Source organism: Arachis hypogaea, chromosome 11 (genome assembly GCF_003086295.3).
Source record: "Arachis hypogaea cultivar Tifrunner chromosome 11, arahy.Tifrunner.gnm2.J5K5, whole genome shotgun sequence".
In the NCBI taxonomy this organism is placed as follows: domain Eukaryota; kingdom Viridiplantae; phylum Streptophyta; class Magnoliopsida; order Fabales; family Fabaceae; genus Arachis; species Arachis hypogaea.
Window position 1 is genome coordinate 83,808,336 of NC_092046.1, and position 22,373 is coordinate 83,830,708.

The 22,373-nt window shown below is 39.5% G+C and overlaps 1 non-coding gene across 1 annotated transcript; it reads left to right on the forward strand.

Moving 5' to 3' along the window:
- The first annotated feature begins 18,391 nt into the window (after positions 1–18,391).
- On the forward strand, positions 18,392–18,499 carry LOC112724481 (small nucleolar RNA R71). Its single transcript, XR_003163642.1, has one exon. It is a non-coding gene; the product is annotated as a small nucleolar RNA R71 (small nucleolar RNA).
- Positions 18,500–22,373: the final 3,874 nt, after the last annotated feature.

Genomic DNA, 22,373 nt, shown 5'->3' on the forward strand with positions numbered 1-22,373 from the left:
AGGTTAGATCTAGATTAGAATTTCTTAGATCTAGGTTAATTTCATGCTTTGATTTACTTTTCCTTTGCAATTTCTTCTTCTTCTACCTTTCCTCTCTCTACTTTAGCATTTAATTCTTATAATTCTCTACTTTTTATGTTGTTGCACTTTTGTTCTTCTATTTCTCTTTTAATGCAATTTATGATTCCTTTGTTGTTGAATTGCTTTGTTGTTGTTTAATTCCTTTTACTTTCCTTTTATGCCTTCCAAGTGTTTGATGAAATGCTTAGTTGGATTTTAGTATAGATTTTTCTCCTCTTGGCTTTGGTAGAGTAATTAGTGACTCTTGAGTTATCTAATTCCTTTGTTGATTGATAATTAGAAGTTGCTAATTGACTTGAATACCACTAAAGCTAGTCTTTCCTTTAGGATTTGGTTAGGACTTGTGGAATCAAGTTAATCCATCTACTTGACTTTCCTCATGGTTAGAGGTTAACTAAGTGGGAGCAATAGACAATTGTGGTCACAATTGAGGAGGATAACTAGGATAGGACTTCCAATTCTCATACCTTGCCAAGAGCTTTGTTAGTTGTTAGTTTATTTCCTTTGCCATTTACAATTCTTGTCTCTTATCCTAGAAACCCCAAAACATACTTCATAACCAATGACAAGAACATTTTATCGCAATTCCTAGGGAGAACGACCTGAGGTTTAAATACTTCGGTTTATAATTTTAGGGGTTTGTACTTGTGACAAACAAATTTTTGTATGAAAGGATTATTGTTGGTTTAGAAACTATACTTGCTGATGACAAGTCATCTTATGCTAGTTTTACAAGTATTTTCCATTAGTTTCATTAGGTTTTATGCACTTTCTTGCAACATAAGTAAGTAATTGGAGTGGATTTTCATGATTATGTTGAATCAATCAAACATCATTCATTTTACACAAAATCATAGGTTTTATGCTAGAATTAATTGATTTTATAAATGATGCAAAGATCTAGTGATTTTGGTGGAGCTTTGATTGGTTGTTTGGTTGCTTGAAGGTGAAGAAATGGTGGAAAGAGGAATTTTTGGCACACTTTTGAAGTTTGAGCACGCTTTGGACCTTGGCCTATGAAAATAAAGCGTGGCGCTCAACCAAGGGAGCAAGGAACATTCAAATTTGTGAACGTAGCGCTCCAAGAGGAAGCACCAAATGGTGCAGCACAAACCAAAGGCCAAGGGTAGCATTGCAAGAATTGAGCGCTACGCTCACTTTCTTTCACTTTTTCGTGGAGCTTGGCAAGGAAGCAAGGTACATAAGGCCAAGCAACAGAAGGAAACGCAATGCTCACACCAAGGCTCGAAGAGGGGAACCAAGCAAGGCAGGGCGCATCAATGACAAGGAGGAGTAGCGCTCAAAACTTCAAGCGTAGCGCTCCCTCTTGCTACCTTTTTCGTGCCTCCAAGCCAAGCAAAGCGTGCACACCAAGATGCACCAAGCAAAGGCCAAGGAAGGAGCGCTCAAAAATTCAAGCGTAGCGCTCCCTTTCCTTCACTTTTTCGTGCCTTTCATGAAGAGCTAGCCAAGGAAAGCAAAGCTCACCCACTCACCCAAGGAAGCAAGCTTCATGTAGCATTCAAAGAGTGACCGAAATGCTCACTTAGTGAACGCTATGGACAAGGAGCTAGACAAGGAGAATTGGCACCAAGGCTCACCAAAGCAAGAGTGAACGTAGCATTCACTATACCAAACGGAGCGCTCCCCTGGAAAGTTCCCACACACCAAACCAACTTGAACCAAAACCAAACTGGACCCATCCTTCTTCAAATCCATTTCTCATTCAAGGCCAACTTTGAAATGCCCACTCCAAGCTTTGAAGACCAAAATAGAAAGTGTATAAATAGGATTAAGTTTCATTTGTAAAGTGGACCTTTAGCTCATTTTTATTTTTCACTTTTAATTTTCAATTGTTTTGAATTTGGGATTTGGGGAATTTGGATCTGAGTTTTTCTTTCTGTATTTTCATTTCTTCTGCAACTTCTGCTATCTATTCTTGGAATTTGAATTGAGATTGAAGATCTCCATTGATTCTAAATCTGAGAATCATCTTTTACCTCTCTTCTCAATTGTTCTAAGAATTGGATCTGAGTTTAGTTTTCTATTTTCATTTTCTTCTTCTGCAAACTTCTGTTTTGGTTTTTTTTTTAATTGAGGTTGAAGAATTTCATTGAATCTGGATCTGAGAATCATCTTTGCTTTGCTTTCATATAGTTTTGGGAATTGAAGAATTGGATTTAAGTTTCTTTTGCTGTTTTCAATTTCATTTTCTTCTGTAATTTAATTTCTGCTTGATCAAGAGAGTAGTTGAGATTTAGATCTGCTTTCTGATGAGTGGATAATTTATACCCTTTTTGGCATTATTTTTACATAGTTTTTAGTATGTTTTAGTTACTTTTTATTATATTTTTATTAGTTTTTATTCAAAAATTATATTTCTAGACTTTACTATGAGTTGTGTGTTTTTCTATGATTTCAGGTATTTTCTGGCTGAAATTGAGGGACCTGAGCAAAAATCGGATTAAGAGGCTGAAAAAGGACTGCAGATGCTGTTGAATTCTGACCCTCCTGCACTCGAAATGGATATCCTAGAGCTACAGAAGCCCAATTTGCGTTCTCTCAGTTGCGTTGGAAAGTAGACATCTTGGGCTTTCTAGCAATGTATAATAGTCCATGCTTTGTCCGAGATTTGATGGCCCAAACTGGCGTTCAAACGCCCACCAGAAACCCTTTTCTGGAGTAAAACGCCAGAACTGGCACCAAAACTGGAGTTAAACTCCAAGAATGGCCTATGCACGTGAAAGCTTCAATGCTCAGCCCAAGCACACACCAAGTGGGCCTCAGAAGTGGATTTTTGCACTATCTACACTTAGTTACTCATTTTCTGTAAACCTAAGTTACTAGTTTAGTATAAATAGCACTTTTTACTATTGTATTCATATCTTTTGAAAAACTTTATAATCTCTGGACGTTTAGTCTTTAGACATTGGAGGCTGGCCACACGGCCATGCCTAGACCTTTTTCTCTTATGTATTTTCTACGGTGGAGTTTCTACACCTCATAGATTAAGGTGCGGAGCTCTGCTGTCATTCATGAATTAATGCAAGTATTATTATTTTTCTTTAAATTCACACCTACTTCTTCTCCAAGATATACTCTTGTGCTTAATTCAGTTAAGTCAGAATGAAGGGGTGACCCGTGACAATCACCCACTATCTTCGTTACTCGCTTAGCCAAGATCCGCGTGCCTGACGACCATGAGCGGTCTACATGATGTTCAACGTAGTCATTGGATGACAACCGAAGTATATTCTCTTGGGTCTCTAATCCACGGACTGGGTCCGGGGGATTGGAACCTTCATGGTATAGGCTAGAACCATTGGCAGCATTCATGAGATCCGGAAAGTCTAAACCTTGTCTGTGGTATTCCGAGTAGGATCTGGGAAGGGATGACTGTGAAGAGCTTCAAACTTGCAATTGTTGGGTGCAGTGACAGTGTCCAAAAGGATAGAGAGATCCTATTCCGATACTAGTCAGAACTGACAGATGATTAGCCGTGCGGTAGTTGTACCTGGTATTTTTCATCCGAGACGAGAAATCCGACAGTTGATTAGCCATGCAGAGATCGTACCTGGTATTTTTTCATCCGAGAGGATCATACAGCTTGCCATGGAAGGGAGCACGCATGATTGGAAGAAGACAATAGAAAAGCAGAGGTTCAGAAGCAATAAAGCATCTCCAAACGCTTGTCTGAAATTCTCACCAATGAATTACATAAGTAACTTTATTTTATTTTATGTTTATTTATCTTTTAATTATCAATACTCATAACCATTTGAATCCGCCTGACTGAGATTTACAAGATAACCATAGCTTTCTTCAAGCCGACAATCTCCGTGGGATCGACCCTTACTCACGTAAGGTATTACTTGGACGACCTAGTGCACTTGCTGGTTAGTTGTGCGGAGCTGTGAAAAGTGTGAATCACAATTTCGTGCACCAAGTTTTTGGTGCCGTTGCTGGGGATTGTTCGAGTTTGGACAACTGACGGTTCATCTTGTTGCTTAGATTAGGTTATTTTTGTTTTATGTTGAAGCTTTTTATTTTTTATTTTTTATTTTCAAAAAAATATACAAAAAAAAAATATGTGTTTTTGAAAATCCATTCAAAAAATTTTTAGGAATGAATTCTAGAGCTTTATGACATATGTTGAAACCTGGCTGGCTGTTAAACCATGTCTAATCTTTTGGACTGAGGTTTCCACTTTTCATTGTAGAAAGGACATGCTTGTATGTGTTATGTTAAAGCTTGGCTGGCCATTTGGCCATGCCTAATTCTTTTGGACCGAATCTTTAGAATAACATTGCATGAGCCTTTGGATTCTCAATTAAAATTCTGTGCTGAAGCTTGGCTGGCCATTGGCCATGTCTAATTCTTTTAGGACCGAAGCTTTAGACTAACATTACAGGAATCCTGGAATTCTTATTAAAAATTTTGAATTTCTTTATTTTCTGTTCCAAAAAAAAAATTTTGAAAAAAAAAATTAGTAAAACCAAAAATTTTGGGTTTCTTGTTTGAGTCTAGTGTCAAATTTTAAGTTTGGTGTCAATTGCATGTTTTAATTCTTCTTAAATTTTCAAAAATATATGCATTATGTTTGGGGTTATTTTGATCGGAATTAGCACTCTGCTTTGTTGGTGAGGAGAAAGACTTTGTTTACGACTTTGTTCTTGATCTGGGATCGGGGAAAACCTTTACCTTTTAGTAGCTCTCTTTCTGAACCAATAGATCCCGTACAAAAAGCATCTCCGTCCGAAGTGTGTCTGTCATCCCGAGTGTTGTTTGGCCAGTTCATACGAGAAGGATGGAGTCCGGAACCTGGCATTTGAGGACCCAGTTGGAGTACCGAGGGGACGAGAGCCTTGAAAGCCCCTTTTAGCTTAACCCTTACTACAATCGAGACTAGGAAGTTAGATCCTGCCCTCCGCTCGAGGAGCGACAAGCTGTAATGTCAGCTTTGGCTTTCCTTTACCTTTAAGGCGGCGAAAAGAGTAGCTGAAGCTTTAAGAAAGAAAGGGTGCTAGTGCTCGAATTGTGAATCACACTTTTCACAACTCGTACCACTAACCAGCAAGTGCTCTGGGTCGTCCAAGTAATACCTTACGTGAGTAAGGGTTGATCCCACGGAGATTGTTGGTTTGAAGTAAGCTATGGTTATCTTGCAACTCTTAGTCAGGATATTAATTTGTGGTTATCAGTTGACTTGCAAATGAACAAGAGAGCATGAATTAAAGGTTACTTGTTATGCAGTAATGGAGAATATGTTGGGGTTTTGGAGATGCTTTGTTTTCTGAATTTCAGCTTTTCTCTTGTATTCCTCTTCCCTCATGCATGCAAAAGTGCAAAGTTCCTTCCATGGCAAGCTGTGTGTTGGTGGATCACCGTTGTCAATGGCTACCATCCATCCTCTCAGTGAAAAGGGTCCACGTGCGCTGTCACTACACGGCTAATCATCTGTCGGTTCCCACACATGCTGAAATAGGATCCATTGACCCTTTTGCGTCTGTCACTATGCCTAACACTCGCGAGTTTGAAGCTCGTCACAGCCATCCAATCCCAGAATCCTACTCGGAATACCACATACAAGGTTTAGACTTTCCGGATTCTCATGAATGCCGCCATCAATCTAGCTTATACCACAAAGATTCTGATTAAGAAATCTAAGAGATACTCATTCAATCTGATGTAGAACGGAGGTGGTTGTCCGACACACGTTCATGGATTGAGGAAGGTGATGAGTGTCACGGATCATCACCTTCTCTATAATTAAGCGCGAATGAATATCTTAGATAGGAACACGCATGTTTGAATGGAAGATAGAAATACTTGCATTAATTTATCGAGACGCTGCAGAGCTCCTCACCCCCAACAATGGAGTTTAGGGACTCATGCCGTCAAAGAGTACAAAGTTTAGATCTAAAATGTCATGAGATACAAAATAAATCTCTAAAATTTGTTTAAATACTAAACTAGTAACCTAGGTTTACAGAAAATGAGTAAACTATGATAGATAGTGCAGAAATCCACTTCTGGGGCCCACTTGGTGTGTGCTGGGACTGAGACTTAAGCTTCTCACGTGCCTGGGCTGTTTTGGGCGTTCAACACCAGGTTGTAACCTGTTTCTGGCGTTGAACTCCAACTTGTAACCTGTTTCTCGCGCTGGACGCCAGACTGCAACATGGAACTGGCGTTGAACGCCAGTTTACGTCATCTATCCTTGAGCAAAGTATGGACTATTACATATTTCTGGAAATCCCTGGATGTCTACTTTCCAACGCAATTAGAAGCGCGCCAATTGGACTCTTGTAGCTCCAGAAAATCCATTCCGAGTGCAGAGAGGTCAGAATCCAACAGCATCAGCAGTCCTTTTTCAGCCCGAATTAGATTTTTGCTCAGCTCCCTCAATTTCAGCCAGAAAATACCTGAAATTATAAAAAAACACACAGACTCATAGTAAAGTCCAGAAATATGAATTTTTCCTAGAAACTAATGAAAATATACTAAAAACTAACCAAATCATACTAAAAACTATATGAAATTAACCCCAAAAAGCGTATAAAATATCCGCTCATCACAACACCAAACTTAAACTGTTGCTTGTCCCCAAGCAACTAGACAAATAAAATAGAATACAAATAAGTCATGAAGCAATAATATCTCAGAGTTCTTGAGTGAAGCTCAGATTCTAATTAGATGAGCGGGACTAGTAGTTTTTTGCTTCCGAATAGTTTTGGCATCTCACATTATTCATTGAAGCTCAGAATGATTGGCATATATAGGAACTTAGAATTCAGATAATGTTATTGATTTTCCTATTCAGTATGTTGATTCTTGAACACAGCTACTTTATGAGTCTTGGCCGTGGCCCTAAGCACTTTGTTTTCCAATATTACCACCGGATACATAAATGCCACAGACACATAATTGGGTGAACCTCTTCGGATTGTGACTCAGCTTTACTAACGTCCCCAATTAGAGGTGTCCAGGGTTCTTAAGCACACTCTTCTTTTTGCTTTGGACCTTGACTTTAACCGCTCAGTCTCAAGTTTTCACTTGACACCTTCACGCCACAAGCACATGGTTAGGGACAGCTTGGTTTAGCCGCTTAGACCAGGATTTGATTCCCTTAGGCCCTCCTATCCACTGATGCTCAAATCCTTGGATCCTTTATTACCCTTGCCTTTTGGTTTTAAGGGCTATTGGCTTTTTCTGCTTGCTTTTTTTTTTGCAAGCTTTGTATTCACTGCTTTTTCTTGCTTCAAGAATCATTTTTATGATTTTTCAGATTATCAATAACATGTCTCATGTTCATCATTCTTTCAAGAGTCAACATATTTAACATTTAAGAACATCAAATTCCAAAGACATATACTCTGTTCAGGCATTCATTCAGAAGGCAGAAAGCATTGCCACCACATGTAAATAATTAGAATTTCTTTTATTAAGAATTCGAAAAAAATATTGCCTCCTTATTCTAAAGAAAATCTTCTATTTTATTCATGTTTAATGATGATGAGAAAAATAAATTATAGCTTAATTGAAGATAAAATCACTACTAGTTACTACTATAACTTCTAAGGTAAAACTCAAATAAGAACAATTATCACAGAGTTAAGGCTATGATTAGAACTCAACAACCTTGAGTTTGGGATGTGGATGTTCCTCTAGTCTGTGGGGTGCTTGGTCCTTCAAGAGATAACTTCTGACGCTTCAGTTCCTTTAAGTCACGCCCTTGCTCTTCTTGTTCCCTGAGCAGTTTGCAGAGCACACTGTTTTGATTTTGCTGTTCTTCCTTTATTTGGTCCATAGATTCTTGCAACTTGGTAACAGATACTTCAAGCTGTTCCCAATATTCAAATTGAGGGATTTCCGGGAGAAATTCTTGCGCCCTCCTCTTGATGGGGTCATCCTGCACTTGTTATTTTTCCATTGTGGTTTTAGTGATTGGTTGCTCCACTGAGATGTATTCCGTTATTCCCATCCTTACTCCAGCATCCTAGCAGAGCATAGAGATTAGGCTTGGATAAGCCAATCTGGCATCCTTGGAGTTCTTGTTTGCAAGTATGTAAAATTCAGATGGAATCAGTTGATGAACTTCCACTTCTTTTCCCAACATAATGCAATGGATCATCACTGCTCTTTTAACGGTGACTTCAGAACGGTTGCTAGTGGGCAATATAGAACGCCCAATGAAGTCCAGCCATCTTCTGACGACTGGTTTGAGATCTTCTCTCTTGAGTTGATTTGGGACACCCTTGCTGCTGGTGGTCCACCTGGCTCCAGGGATGCATATATCCTCTAGAATCTTTTCCAGGACCTTGTTTGTTCTTATCATTCTCCTATTGAAGGAGTCTGGGTCATCTTTCAGCTGAGGTAGCTTAAAGATCTCCCTGATTTTGTCAGGGTGGATGTGAAAAATCTTTCCTCTGACCATAGTCCAATAGTCATAGAGGGCAGTTCCAGATATTCTCTGCCTGTCTGTTTGCCACAGATTAGCGTAGAACTCCTGAACCATATTCCTTCCCACTTTTGTTTCAGGATTAGCTAGGACTTCCTAGTTCCTGTTTTGAATCTGCTCTTGGATCTCCGGATATTCATCTTCTTTCAGATCGAACTTGACTTCCGAGATCACTGATCTTAGACCCATTATTTAGTAGTAATGGTCTGAGTGTTCTTTGGTTAAGAACTTCCCTTGATTTCAAAGTGGTTTTGGAATACTCTCTTTCTTGCCTCTTGTAGTGGGTTGTTTTCCTTTAGGAGCCATGATCTTAGTGGGTATAATTTAGTGATCATGGATAAACACACCAAACTTAGAGGTTTGCTTGTCCTCAAGCAAAAGAAAAGAAAGGAGACGGATAGAAGGAGAGCTAGTGTCGAATGGTGGATGAGAGGAGGGAGGCCGAATGTGGATTTAAAAGGGAGGGGGTGGGTTTTCGAAAATTTTAAAAAAGATAAGATAGAAGATATGATTTATAAAAATTAAGTATGATATGAAAAGATGTGATTTAGAATTGAAAAGATATGAAAGATATTTGAAAAAGATAAATTTGGATTTTGAAAAAGATAATGTGGAGATTTGAAAAAGATATTGATGAGTTGAAAAGATTTTAGAAGGAAAAGAGATAGATTTGTTTTGGAAAATTTGAAAAAGAGTTGAATTGGATTGAAAAAGGATTTGTGTTTATTGATTAAGATACATTTGATATTTTTAAAGTAGGGCTTTTAGAAATTAGGGTTTGTAACATGTTTTTGCAAGAAATCATGAATTGAAACATGAAAATTAAAATTAAAATAAAAAAATGTGAAATAAAAACGAATTTACCTCCTCCTCACCATCCTGGCGTTAAACGCCCAAATGCTACATGTTTTGGGCGTTAAACGCCCAAATGCTGCTTCTCCTGGGCGTTCAATGCCCAGCTGTTGCTTCTTTCTGGCGTTGAACGCCAGGAACTCCTTTGTCACTGGGCGTTTTCCTAAACGCCCAGGATGCTGTCAATCTGGCGTTAAATGCCCAGAAGTTGCTTCTTTCTGGCATTTAACACCCAGATGGCTATCATTACTGGCGTTAAACGCCCAGTTGTGCCTCTTACTAGCGTTTTATTGCCAGTGAGCTCTTTCTCTCTGTTTTGTGTGCTGAATCCTTCTGTAACTCTGTGAATTTATGCAATTGACTCTTTACCTTATTAATAATGAACTTTATATAAACAAATAAAATCAAGAATAGGGCAAAATAACAGAAAAAGTTTTCCCAATGGCTGGGTTGCCTCCCAGCAAGCGCTTCTTTATTGTCTTTAGCTGGACCTTGCTGAGCTTTTAATCTAGCCTCAGCCTTGAGCACTCTTGCTCAACATTGCCTTCAAGATAGTGTTTGATTCTCTATCCATTAACAATGAACTTCTTATCAGAATCAATGTCTTGAAGCTCCACATAACCATATGGTGATACACTTGTAACGACATATGGTCCCCTCCACCGGGATTTCAGTTTCCCAGGGAATAGCCTGAGCCTAGAGTTAAACAGCAGAACCTTTTGTCCTGGTTCAAAGACTCTTGAAGATAGCTTTCTGTCATGCCATCTTTTTTATTTCTCCTTATAAAGCTTGGCGTTTTCGAAAGCAGTGAGTCTAAATTCCTCTAGCTCATTTAGCTGGAGTAATCTTTTTTCTCCGGCTAATTTGGCATGAAAGTTCAGGAATCTGGTTGCCCAGTAAGCCTTATGTTCCAGTTCCACGGGCAGATGACAGGCCTTACCATACACAAGCTGGTATGGAGAGGTTCCTATAGGAGTCTTGAATGCTGTTCTGTAAGCCCACAGAGCATCATCCAACCCTCTTGCCCAATCCTTTCTACGGGTACTGACAGTCCGTTCCAGGATTCTTTTTAGTTCTCTATTAGAGACTTCAGCTTGCCCATTTGTCTGTGGATGATATGGAGTGGCCACCTTGTGGCTAATCCCATATCGGACCATGGCAGAGTAAAGTTGTTTGTTGCAGAAGTGAGTGCCCCCATCACTGATTAGTACTCTAGGGACACCAAACCTGCTGAAGATATATTTCTGGAGGAACTTCAGCACTATCTTAGTATCATTACTGGGTGTGGCAATGGCCTCTACCCATTTTGATACATAATCGACTGCCACCAGAATATAAGTGTTTGAGTATGATGGTGGGAAAGGCCCCATGAAGTCAATTCCCCATACATCAAACAACTCAATCTCCAAGATCCCTTGTTGAGGCATGGCGTAACCATGAGGCAGATTACCAGCTCTCTGGCAACTGTCACAGTTACATACAAATTCTCGAGAATCTCTATAGAGGGTAGGCCAGTAGAAGCCACATTGGAGGACCTTGGTGGCTGTTCGCTCACCTCCGAAATGGCCTCCATATTGTGATCCATGGCAATGCCATAAGATCCTCTGTGCTTCTTCTCTAGGCACACACCTACGGATTATTCCGTCTGCACATCTCTTAAAGAGATAGGGTTCATCCCACAAGTAGTACTTTGCATCAGTAATTAATTTTTTCTTTTGTTGCCTGCTGTACTCCTTGGGTATGAACCTTGCAGCTTTATAGTTTGCAATGTCTGCAAACCATGGTGTTTCCTGAATGGCAAACAAATGCTCATCCGGAAAGGTTTCAGAGATCTCAATAGAGGGAAAGGACGCCCCTTCTACTAGCTCTATCCGGGACAGATGGTCAGCCACTTGGTTTTCTGTCCCTTTTCTGTCTCTTATTTCTATATCAAACTCCTGCAGAAGCAACACCCATCTTATGAGCCTAGGTTTTGAATCCTGCTTTGTGATTAGATATTTAAGAGCAGCATGGTCAGTGTACACAATCACTTTTGATTCTACTAAGTATGATCTAAACTTGTCAATGGCATAGACCACTGCAAGTAATTCCTTTTCTGTGGTTGTGTAATTTTTCTGGGCATCATTTAGAACACGGCTAGCATAATAAATGACATGCAGAAACTTGTCATGCCTCTGCCCCAGTACTGCACCAATGGCGTGATCACTGGCATCACACATTAATTCGAGTGGTAATGTCCAGTCTGGTGCAGAGATAACTGGTGCTGTGACCAGCTTAGTGGTGCATGAAATTGTGATCTCAGGCAACAGCGCCAAAAACTCTGTACGCACGTCTTAATAAATTGTTTTTCATTCACAACTTCGATACAACTAACCAGCAAGTGCACTGGGTCGTCCAAGTAATAAACCTTACGTGAGTAAGGGTCGATCCCTCGGAGATTGTCGGTATGAAGCAAGCTATAGTCATCTTGTAAATCTCAGTCAGGCGGATATAAAATAGTCATGGAGTTTTCGAAAATAAATAATAAAATAAGGATAGAAATACTTATGTAAATCAGTGATGAGAATTTCAGATAAACGCATAGAGATGCTTTCGTTCCTCTGAACCTCTGCTTTCTTGCTGTCTTCATCCAATCAGTCTTACTCCTTTCTATGGCTGGCTTTATGTACGGACATCACCATTGGCAATGGCTACTTTTTATCCTCTCTGGAAAATGGTCTGATGCGCTGTCACTTCGTGGTTAATCGTCTAGAGGCATCACCGTTGTCAATGGCTGCATCCCATCCTATTGTGAAAATGGTCCAAATGCTCTGTCACAGCACGGCTTATCATCTGAGGTTCTCGATCATACTGGAATAGGATTCACCCTCCTTTTGCGTCTGTCACTACGCCCAGCACTCGCAAGTTTGAATAGGATACCACAGCCAAGGTTTTAGACTTTCCGAATTCTCATGAATGCCGCCATCAATCTAGCTTATACCACGAAGATTCTGATTAAGAGATCCAAGAGATAATCATTCAATCGAAGGTGGAACGGAAGTGGTTGTCAGACACGCGTTCATAGGGAATGATGATGATTGTCACGTTCATCACATTCATGTTGAAGTGCGAATGAATATCTTAGAAGCGGAATAAGTTGAGTTGAATAGAAAAACAGTAGTACTTTGCATTAATCTTTGAGGAACAGCAGAGCTCCACACCTTAATCTATAGAGTGTAGAAACTCTACCGTTAAAAATACATAAGTGAAAGGTCCAGGCATGGCCGAATGGCCAGCCCCCATGATCTAAGAACTAGGCGTCCAAAGATGATCAAAAGATGTCAAATACAATAGTAAAAAGTCCTATTTATACTAAACTAGTTACTAGGGTTTACAGAAGTAAGTAATTGATGCATAAATCCACTTTCGGGGCCCACTTGGTGTGTGCTTGGGCTGAGCTTGAATGTTACACGTGTAGAGGTCAATCTTGGAGTTGAACGTCTGTTTGTAATGTATTTCTGGCGTTCAACTCTGGCTTGTGACGTATTTATGGCGTTTAACTCCAGACAACAGCGTAGAACTGGCGTTCAACGCCCTTTTACGTCATCTAAACTCGGCTAAAGAATAAACTATTATATATTCCTGGAAAGCCCTGGATTTCTACTTTACAACACAATTTGAAGCGCACCATTTTAAGTTCTGTAGCTCCAGAAAATCCACTTTGAGTGGAGGGAGGTCAGAATCCAACTGAATCAGCAGTCCTTCTTCAACCTCTGAATCAGATTTTTGCTAAGGTCCCTCAATTTCAGCCAGAAAATACCTAAAATCACAGAAAAACACACAAACTCATAGTAAAGTCCAAAAATGTGAATTTAACATAAAAACTAATAAAAACATCCCTAAAAGTAACTAGATCTTACTAAAAACATACTAAAAACAATGCCAAAAAGCGTATAAATTATTCGCTCATCACAACACCAAACTTAAATTGTTGCTTGTCCCCAAGCAACTGAAAATCAAATAGGATAAAAAAGAAGAGAATATAATATAAATTCCAAACTATCAATGAAACATAGCTTCAATCAGATGAGCGGGACTTGTAGCTTTTTGCCTCTTGAATAGTTTTGGCATCTCACTTTATCCATTGAAGTTCAGAATGATTGGCATCTATAGGAACTCAGAGTTCAGATAGTGTTATTGATTCTCCTAGTTCAGTATGATGATTCTTGAACACAGCTATTTTATGAGTCTTGGCCGTGGCCCTAAGCACTTTGTTTTCCAGTATTACCACCGGATACATAAATGCCACAGACACATAACTGGGTGAACCTTTTCAGATTGTGACTCAGCTTTGCTAAAGTCCCCAATTAGAGGTGTCCAGGGTTCTTAAGCACACTCTTTTTTTTGCTTTGGACCTTGACTTTAACCGCTCAGTCTCAAGTTTTCACTTGACACCTTCACGCCACAAGCACATGGTTAGGGACAGCTTGGTTTAGCCGCTTAGGCCAGGATTTTATTCCTTTAGGCCCTCCTATCCACTGATGCTCAAAGCCTTGGGATCCTTTTTATTACCCTTGCCTTTTGGTTTTAAGGGCTACTGGCTTTTTGCTCTTGCCTCTTGGTTTTAAGAGCTTTTGGCTTCTTCTGCTTGCTTTCTCTTTTTCTTTCTATTTTTTTTCGCTATTTTTTTTCTGCAAGCTTTGTTCTTTGCTGCTTTTTCTTACTTCAAGAATCATTTTTATGATTTTTCAGATTATCAAATAACATGTCTCCTTGTCATCATTCTTTCAAGAGCAAACATATTTAACATTCTTAAACAACAACTTCAAAAGACATATGCACTGTTCAAGCATTCATTCAGAAAACAAGAAGCATTGTCACCACATCAATATTATTAAACTAAGTTCAAGGATAAATTCGAAACTCATGTACTTCTTGTTCTTTTGAATTAAAACATTTTTCATTTAAGAGAGGTGATGGATTCATAGGACATTCATAACTTTAAGGCATAGTTACTAAATACTAATGATCATGTAATGAAGACACAAATATAGATAAGCACTTAACATAGAAAACGAAAAACAGAGAATTTAAGAACAAGGAATGAGTCCACCTTAGTGATGGTGGCGTTTCCCTCTTGAGGAACCAATGATGTCATTGAGCTCTTCTATGTCTCTTCCTTGTCTTTGTTGCTCCTTCCTCATTGCTTTTTGATTTTCTCTAATTTTATGAAGAATGATGGATTGCTCTTGATGTTCCACCCTTAATTGTCCCATGTTGGAACTTAATTCTCCTAGGGAGGTGTTGATTTGCTCCCAATAGTTTTGTGGAGGAAAATGCAGTTGAGGCATCTCCGGGATCTCATGGTGATGAGCTTCATGCGTCTCTTGAGATCCATGAATGGGCTCTTTTGCTTGCTCCATCCTTTTCTTAGTGATGGGCTTCTCTTCCTCAATGGGAATGTCTCCTTCTATGAAAGCTCCAACTGAGTAACATAGATGGCAAATAAGATGAGGAAAAGCTAGCCTTGCCCCAGGAGAGGGCTTTTCGGCTATTTTGTAGAGTTCAAGGGAGATGACTTCATGAACTTCTACTTCCTCTCCAATCATGATGCTATGAATCATGATGGCCCGATCCACAGTAACTTCAGATCGGTTGCTAGTGGGGATGATGGAGCGTTGGATAAACTCTAACCATCCTCTAGCTACAGGCTTGAGGTCCAGTCTTCTTAGTTGAACCGGCTTGCCTTTGGAGTCAATCTTCTATTGAGCTCCTTCCACACATATGTCCATGAGGACTCGGTCCAACCTTTGATTAAAGTTGACCCTTCTAATGTAGGGGCGTGCATCTCCTTGCATTATAGGCAAGTTAAACGCCAACCTTACATTCTCCGGACTAAAATCTAAGTATTTCCCCCGAACCATTGTAATGTAGTTCTTTGGATTCGGGTTCTTACTTTGATCATGGTTCTTAGTGATCCATGCATTGGCATAGAACTCTTGAACCATTAGGATGCCGACTTGTTGGATGGGGTTTGTTAGAACTTCCCAACCTCTTCTTTGGATTTCATGTCAGATCTCCGGATACTCATTTCTCTTGAGCTTGAAAGGGACCCCGGGGATCACCTTCTTCTTAGCCACAACATCATAGAAGTGGTCTTGATGAGCTTTGGAGATGAATCTTTCCATCTCCCATGACTCGGAGGAGGAAGTTTTTGTCTTCCCTTTCCCTTTTCTAGAGGATTCTCCGGTCTTGGGTGCCATCAATGGTAATGGTAAAACAAAAAGCTTATGCTTTTACCACACCAAACTTAGAATATTGCTCGCCCTCGAGCAAGAGAAGAAAGAATAGATGAAGAAGAAGAAGAAAATATGGAGGAGAGGGGGAAGAGGTGTATTCGGCCAAGAAGAGAAGAGAGGGTTGTGTTGTGTGAAAATGAGGAAGAATGGAGGGCTTTATATAGGGAAGGGAGGGGGGGTAAGGTTCGGCCATAAAGGTGGGTTTTGGGTGGGAAAGTGATTTTGAATTTTTGAAAGTAGGTAGAGTTTATGATGTAGGTTTATGGGGAAAAGTGGATGGATGTGAGTGGTGAAGTGGTGATAGGGAAGAGATATTGAGGTGATTGGTGAAGAGTTTTGGGGAAGAGTGTTTATGGGATTGTGTGAAAGAGGGGTGAGAAGAAGTGAGTGGAGGTAGGTGGGGATCTTGTGGGGTCCACAGATCTTGAGGTGATCCTGTGGGGTCCACAGATCCTGAGGTGATCCTGTGGGGTCCACAGATCCTGAGGTGATCCTGTGGGGTCCACAGATCCTGAGGTGTTCAAGGATTTACAACCTTGCACCAAATTGGGCGTGCAAAATGCCCTTGCACACAACTCTAGGCGTTCAGCGCCAGATTGGTGCTTATTCTGGGTGTTGAACGCCCATTTGTTGCCCATTTCTGGCGTTGAACGCCAAAACCATGCTTGTTCTGGGCGTTCAGCGCCAGCTCTTCTCCAGGGTGCAATTCTGGCATTCAGACGCCCAGATGCTGCTCATTTTGGGCGTTCAGCGCCAGAACCATGCTCTGTTCTGGTGTTGAACGCCAGCCAGATGCTTCTTACTGGCGTTTAAACGCCAGTAAGGTCTTCCTCCAGGGTGTGATTTTTTTTCTGCTGTTTTTGATTCTGTTTTTAATTTTTCTATTTTTTTCGTGACTCCACATGATCATGAACCTAATAAAACATGAAAGAACAAGAAAAATAAAATTAGATAAATAAAAATTGGGTTGCCTCCCAACAAGCGCTTCTTTAATGTCAATAGCTTGATAGTGGGCTCTCATGCAGCCTCACAGATGTTCAGAGCATTGTTGAGACTCCCCAACACCAAACTTAGAGTTTGGATATGGAAGTTCAACACCAAACTTAGAGTTTGGTTGTGGCCTCCCAACACCAAACTTAGAGTTTGACTGTGGGGGCTCTGGTTGACTCTGTTTTGAGAGAAGCTTACTGTGCCTCTTTTCCATGTTTACAGAAGGATAACCTTGAGTTGTAAACTCAAGGGAGTCCTCATTCCATTAAAGGACTAGTTCGCCTCTGTCAACATCAATCACAGCTCTTGCTGTGGCTCGGAAGGGTTTTCCAAGGATGATGGATTCATCATCATTTTTCCCAGTATCCAGGACTATGAAATCAACAGGGATGTAAAGGCCTTCAACCTTTACTAACACGTCCTCTACTTGTCCATAAGCCTGTTTTCTTGAATTGTCTGCCATCTCTAATGAGATTTTAGCAGCTTGCACCCTATAGATTCCCAGTTTCTCTATTACAGAGAGGGGCATGAGGTTTATCCCTGACCCAAGGTCACATAGAGCCTTCTCAAAGGTCATGGTGCCTATGGTACAAGGTATTAAGAACTTTCCAGGATCCTGTTTCTTCTGAGGCAATGTCAGTTGATCCAGATCACTCAGTTCATTAGTGAACAAGGGAGGTTCATCTTCCCAAGTCTCAATACCAAATAATTTGGCATTCAGCTTCATGATTGCACCAAGGTATTTGGTAACTTGCTCTTCAGTAACATCCTCATTCTCTTTAGAAGAGGAATACTCATCAGAGCTCATGAATGGCATAAAGAGGTTTAATGGAATCTCTATGGTCTCTAGATGAGCCTCAGATTCCTTTGGTTCCTCAGAGGGAAACTCCTTATTGATCACTGTACGTCCCAGGAGGTCTTCCTCCTTGGGATTCACGTTCTTCTCTCCTCTTGTGGGTTTGGCCATGATGGTCAATTCAATGGCCTTGCACTCTCCTTTTGGATTTTCTTCTGTATTGCTTGGGAGAGTACTAGGAGGGATTTCAGTGATCCTTTTACTCAGCTGGCCCACTTGTGCTTCCAAATTTCTAATGGAAGACCTTATTTCATTCATAAAACTCACAGTGGCCTTAGATAGATCAGAGACTAAGTTTGCTAAATTAGAAGTGTTTTGTTCAGAGTTCTCTGTCTGTTACTGAGTGGATGATGGAAAAGGCTTGCTATTGCTAAACCTGTTTCTTCCACCATTGTTAAAGCCTTGTTGAGGCTTTTGTTGATCCTTCCATTAGAAATTTGGATGATTTCTCCATGATGTGTTATAGGTGTTTCCATAAGGTTCACCCATATAATTTACCTCTGCTATTGCAGGGTTCTCAGGATCATAAGCTTCTTCTTCAGAAGATGCCTCTTGAGTACTGTTGGATGCAGCTTACATTCCATTCAGACTCTGAGAAATCACATTGACTTACTGAGTCAATATTTTATTCTGAGCTAATATAGCATTCAAAGTATCAATTTCAAGAACTCCCTTCTTCATAGGCATCCCATTACTTACAGGATTCCTCTCAGAAGTGTACATGAACTGGTTATTAGCAACTATGTCAATGAGTTCTTGAGCTTCTGCAGGCGTTTTCTTGAGGTGAATGGATCCACCTGTAGAAGTATCCAATGACATCTTTGATAGCTCAGATAAACCATCATAGAATATATCCAGGATGGTCCATTCTGAAAGCATGTCAGAAGGACACTTTTTGGTCAGTTGCTTGTATCTCTCCCAAGCTTCATAGAGGGATTCACCTTCTTTCTGTCTGAAGGTTTGAACATCCACTCTAAGCTTACTAAGCTTTTGAGGAGGAAAGAACTTGGCTAAGAAAGCCGTGACCAGCTTATCCCAAGAGTTCAGGCTATCTTTGGGTTGAGAGTCCAACCACACTCTAGCTCTGTCTCTTACAGCAAAAGGGAAAAGCATGAGCCTGTAGACTTCAGGATCTACTCCATTAGTCTTAACAGTATCACATATCTGCAAAAATTCAGTTAAGAACTGAAAAGGATCTTCAGATGGAAGTCCATGGAACTTGCAGTTCTGCTGCATTAGAGAAACTAATTGAGGTTTAAGCTCAAAATTGTTTGCTCCAATGGTAGGGATGGAGATGCTTCTTCCATGTAAATTGGAATTAGGTGCAGTAAAGTCACCAAGCATCCTCCTTTCATTATTATTATTTTCGGCTGCCATCTCCTCTTTTTGTTTGAAAATTTCTGAAAGGTGCTTGCTGGATTTTTGTAATTTAGCTTCTCTTAATTTTCTCTTCAGAGTCCTTTTAGGTTCTGGATCTGCTTCAACAAGAATATTCTTGTCCTTGCTCCTGCTCATATGACAAAGAAGAAGGCACAGAAAAATAACAATAATAGGGATCCTTTTTACCACAGTATAGAGGTTCCCTTATGTGAGTAGAAGAAAAGAAGAAGAGAAAATCTGAACTCAGAGAGAGAGGGTTCGGATTTTTGGTGAGTGAGGGAGAGATGTTAGTAGATGAATAAATAAATAGAAGGAGATGAGAGAGAAGGATGATTTTCAAAAATAATTTTTGAAAAAGAGTTAGTGATTTTCGAAAATAGTTTTTGAAAAAGGTTAGTGATGAGCGGATAATTTATACGCTTTTTGACACTGTTTTTAGTATGTTTTTAGTAGGATCTAGTTACTTTTAGGGATGTTTTCATTAGTTTTTATGTTAAATTCACATTTCTGGACTTTACTATGAGTTTGTGTGTTTTTCTGTGATTTCAGGTATTTTCTGGCTGAAATTGAGGGACTTGAGCAGAAATCAGATTCAGAGGTTGAAAAAGGACTGCTGATGCTGTTGGATTCTGACCTCCCTGCACTCAAAGTGGATTTTCTGGAGCTACAGAACTCGAAATGGCGCGCTTCCAATTGAGTTGGAAAGTAGACATCCAGGGCTTTCCAGCAATATATAATAGTCCATACTTTGGCCAAGAATTGATGACGTAAACTGGCGTTCAACGCCAGCCTTCTGCCCAAATCTGGCGTCCAGCGCCAGAAAAGGATCCAAAACCAGAGTTGAACGCCCAAACTGGCACAGAAACTGGCGTTCAACTCCACAAATGGCCTCTGCACGTGCTACACTTAAGCTCAGCCCAAACACACACCAAGTGGGCCCCGGAAGTGGATTTATGCATCAATTACTTACTCATGTAAACCCTAGTGACTAGTTTATTATAAATAGGACCTTTTACTATTGTATTAGGCATCTTTTGATCATCTTAGGATCTTAGGACCATCTTGGAACGCATTGTTCTTAGACCATAGGGGCTGGCCATCTCGGCCATGCCTGGACCTTCACTCATGTATTTTTAACGGTAGAGTTTCTACACTCCATAGATTAAGGTGTGGAGCTCTGCTGTTCCTCAAAGATTAATGAAAGTACTACTATTTTCTATTCAATTCTTCTTATTTCGCTTCTAAGATATCCATTCGCACCCAAGAACGTGATGAAGGTGATGATTATGTGTGACGCTCATCACTATCTCCCCTATGAACGCGTGCCTGACAAACACTTCTGTTCTACATGAAATAAGCTAGAATGAGTATCTCTTAGATCTCCTAACCAGAATCTTCGTGGCGTAAGCTAGAATGATGGCGGCATTCAAGAGAATCCGGAAGGTCTAAACCTTGTCTGTGGTATTCTGAGTAGGATTCAATGATTGAATGACTGTGACGAGCTTCAAACTCGCGATTGCTGGGCGTTAGTGACAGACGCAAAAGGAGGGTGAATCCTATTCCAGCATGATCGAGAACCGACAGATGAATAGCCGTGCCGTGACAGGGTGCGTGAGCATATTATTCACTGAGAGGAGGGGATGTAGCCACTGACAACGGTGATGCCCTTGCATACAGCCAGCCATGGAAAGGAGTAAGACTGATTGGATGAAGATAGCAGGAAAGCAGAGGTTCAGAGGAACGAAAAGCATCTCCATTCGCTTATCTGAAATTCCTACCAATGATTTACATAAGTATCTCTATCCCTATTTTATTATATAATATTCGAAAACAACATTATCACTTTATATCTGCCTGACTGAGATTTACAAGGTGACCATAGCTTGCTTCATACCAACAATCTCCGTGGGATTCGACCCTTACTCACGTAAGGTATTACTTGGACGACCCAGTGCACTTGCTGGTTAGTTGTATCGAAGTTGTGACAAATCATGAATTAAGATCAAAGCACCAAGCTTTGGAGCCATTACCAGGATTTGTTCGAGCCTGGAGATCACAATTTCGTGCACCAAGTTTTTGGCGCCGTTGCCGGGGATTGTTTGAGTTTGGACAACTGACGGTTCATCTTGTTGCTCAGATTAGGTAACTTTCTTTTCGTTTTCTTTTCAAAAATTTTTCAAAAAAAAATTTCTAAAATTTTCTCATCTGTTTTCGAAAAAAATAAAAATGTTTTCAAAAATAAATTATTCTATGGCTTCAAAATTTTTAAGAATGAATTCTAGTGTTTCATGAAATATGTTGAATCATATCTGGCTGTAAAGCCATACCCAAACTACTTTGGGATTAGTATTCAACTAATCACTCCAGCCCATGTAATTATATGTTGCAGCCTGGCTGGCTGTAAAGCCATGTCTAAATTTATTTGGACTGAGGCTTGCAATTTATTATCAAGAGCAATTTAGTTGTTGCTCATCTCCTGCTGCTGATCCATGATCACCTGCTGAAGCTTGGCTGGCCATTGGCCATGTCTAGTGTTTTGGACTGGAGCTTTCTTTGAAAGCTTGGCTGGCTAGTGAGCCATGTCTAATTCCTGGACTGAAGCTTTAGACTAACATGGCAAGATTCCTGGAATTCATATTAAAAATTTTGGAATCCTTATTTTTCTTTTAATTTTCGAAAAATATAAAATAAAAATCCAAAAAAATTAGAAAATCATAAAAATAAAAATATTTCCTGTTTCTTGTTTGAGTCTTGAGTCACATTATAAGTTTGGTGTCACTTGCATATGCATCTTGCATTTTTTCGAAAATATTATGCATTCATAGTGTTCTTCATGATCTTTAAATTGTTCTTGGTAAGTCTTCTTGTTTGATCTTGATGAATTTTTGTTTTGTGTCTTTTCATGTTTATCATATGCATTCTTGAATTCTTAGTGTCTAAGCATTAAAGAATTCTAAGTTTGGTGTCTTGCATGTTTTCTTTGCATTAAAAATTTTTCAAAATTATGTTCTTGATGTTCATCATGACATTCAAAGTGTTCTTGGTGTTCATCTTGACATTCATAGCATTCTTGCATGCATCACATGTTTTGATCTAAAAATTTCATGCATTGCATTTTTTTTTGTGTTTTTCCCATGCATCATAAAAATTCAAAAATAAAAAAAATATCTTTCCTTTTTTCTCTCATCAAATTCGAAAATTTGGATTGACTTTTTCAAAAATTTTTAAAATCAAATTGTTTTTCATGAGTCAAATCAATTTTTCAATTTGAAAATCTTATCTTTTTCAAAATCTTTTTCAAAAATCAAATCTTTTTCAAAATTCTTAATTATTTTCGAAAATTCCAAAAATATTTTTCAAAAATCTTTTTCTTATTTTTATAACAAATTTTCGAAAATAACATAATCAATTAATGTTTTGATTCAAAATTTGAAGTTTGTTACTTGCTTGTTAAGAAAGATTCAAACTTTAAGTT